Source organism: Ischnura elegans, chromosome 1, assembly GCF_921293095.1.
Source record: "Ischnura elegans chromosome 1, ioIscEleg1.1, whole genome shotgun sequence".
Lineage (NCBI taxonomy): Eukaryota > Metazoa > Arthropoda > Insecta > Odonata > Coenagrionidae > Ischnura > Ischnura elegans.
In genome coordinates this window covers 108,036,891-108,039,114 of record NC_060246.1, presented here as the reverse complement: position 1 = coordinate 108,039,114, position 2,224 = coordinate 108,036,891, and the positions used below count along the sequence as shown (strand labels likewise).

Below are 2,224 nucleotides of genomic sequence, written 5' to 3'. Positions count from 1 at the left end.
GAAAACGTCAAGAAACACGATGAGAGAGCATTATCCTACTCACTCGAGTCATGTATTTTCTTTCGAAATGCTAAAATTCCGGGGAATCAGACTTAAAACTGCTTAAAAAGTCCTCTCTGGGGAATCTGATTCAAAGCTGCTTAAAAAGTCCTCTCCGGGGACTGGAAAAAATTTCCAAAATCGTCAGCAATGGCTAGAATACGGGACGGAAGAATCGGCATCAGTCAATAATTTCGGATGTTTTTGCAAAAAATATCGGCATGAAATGCAACTCTCCGAAAGAAAGCAATTCACGGTTTCATTGGACACCTGTGTTTCGTCATCATTCGCGACCCTCATTTTTTTACACTTGAAGTAAACAGAGTGCGTGCCGACGCCGTCGTCGGCCTCCGGGTCGAACTATCTGCCAGCAGCACGGCCCCCGCGAAATTCGACTGCGCTTTCAGTGGAAGGCGTTCATTGTTAGCGACGACTCCTTGGTAACGCGGATGAATGCTGCGTGTATTTCACCAGAAGCGTGATGCGTCCGTCTTGTCTCGTCATATTCGCAAGAAAAACTTGGAATTCTCGAGGAAACCTACGCTTGGCGGTCATTTTCCATGTTCACTCGATCCGGTGAATATTTGGAAGTTATTTTATAAATCTTGCATTCACCTAATTTCCGTGTGAAAAGTGTGCGGAAACTGTTTCGACAGCTTTCCGGAAGGTTTTCTTAAAAGTGAAAAATTTCATCATCATTCCCACGACGTATGTCACTCTTGGCATGCGAGTCCCGTCTACACTCCTATGTTAGCCATAAGGCCGAGGAGCCGTGCCCATACTACACTCCTATCTTAGCCATAAGGCCGAGGAGCCGGAAAAATTGTGCCCGGCTCTGCACTAGGATCAGTGCACTGCATTAGATGAACTTTTCTGCAGTGTTAGTGAGGGCATATTATTCATCCTCTTCAAACGATGTCTCATGTTAAAAAATTTTGTTTTCTGTCAGTTTTTATTTTTTGTGCTGTTGCTTGTTATTTTACAGACATGGTTTAAATGTAAAATGGTGATAAAATAAATGAATGAAGTGGTGGCCAGTGTTATTTTCTTCTTTCCTTCGCCCATTCGTTTCTTGCCTCACGAATCTCCGGACTTTGTCGCATTTTCGCGATTCGGGAATTTTTTAAATGAAACAAGGAAGAGAAACATCTGTTCTCATCAGCTTTTCTGATTTATGGAACCTTTTATGTTGGGCCGATCCCGGCGGTACTGCAATACCGGGCCAACCCGCGGCAGGGATGGAGTAAACTCCGGGGACCCCGCCCATGTTCAAAAATCAGATTAATATTCTGGTCCAGCAATGCTGGACGTATCAGATATTAAGCTGATAAGAACAGATAAATTGTATTTATTTAGTATATTGCCATTTACATTTGAATCTCAAAACATAAGATTTTTACAGATCCCCCCACCTTTCGTGGGGGGGGATGATACAAAAGGGCGACCCACCAAGTGTGGGCCGCCCTGGTAATAAGCATTGGCTTTATTACATAGTTTTTATGGTCCCTCACTTAGGGACCACTTTTCACCGCCGGCCTCGAAGTGAGGCCGGTCGGGAATAGTTTTTATGTCTATTGTCCACTTCAGTGTTTTCACTTCTTCATTTTGCACTCAAATTCATTCATTCAGGGAAAAATAAATCAACTCATTCATTCGGTTTTATTTACAGATCATTCATTCGTACCATACACACATGCGAGGCGGCCACTTATACCCCGTGGCCGCCCGCTCTTTCATACCTGCGCCGTGGCCACTTATACGCTGTGGCCACGGACGCATTCATCTCCGCCGCGACGTTCTTCTGTCTTCTCTTCCCCGTCCGAAGGCGCGTGGAAGGCCCCCTGGTTCCACGCGCCACCGCTCCACGCCGCCTGCAGCCGGTCGCCGAGAGCGCGCAGAGTCCCCAGGTCCACGCGCAACTCCTCTGCGCATGGCTGCTGCTGGCGTCGTCGGCAGGGCGGCGGGGACGGGGAGGGCGGGGGGGAAAGAGGGGCGGAAGCACTGGAGGTGAGGCGACATTCCTCGAATGCCACCGAAGGCCGCCGCATTCTTCTCCTCCCCCACTACCGCCACAGCGGCGGAGAGACACACACACTAACACAACACTCACACACATTTGCCCTGGCTTTAGGCCGCTCCCTCCCCTCCGTCACTGGCGCTTGGGAAAGGGCAACGGAGGGGAACA

The 2,224-nt window shown here is 48.4% G+C and overlaps 1 pseudogene; it reads right to left on the bottom strand.

The window, feature by feature from the left end:
• Window positions 1–1,223: 1,223 nt before the first annotated feature.
• LOC124173749 lies at window positions 1,224–1,406 on the bottom strand (annotated as a pseudogene).
• Window positions 1,407–2,224: the final 818 nt, after the last annotated feature.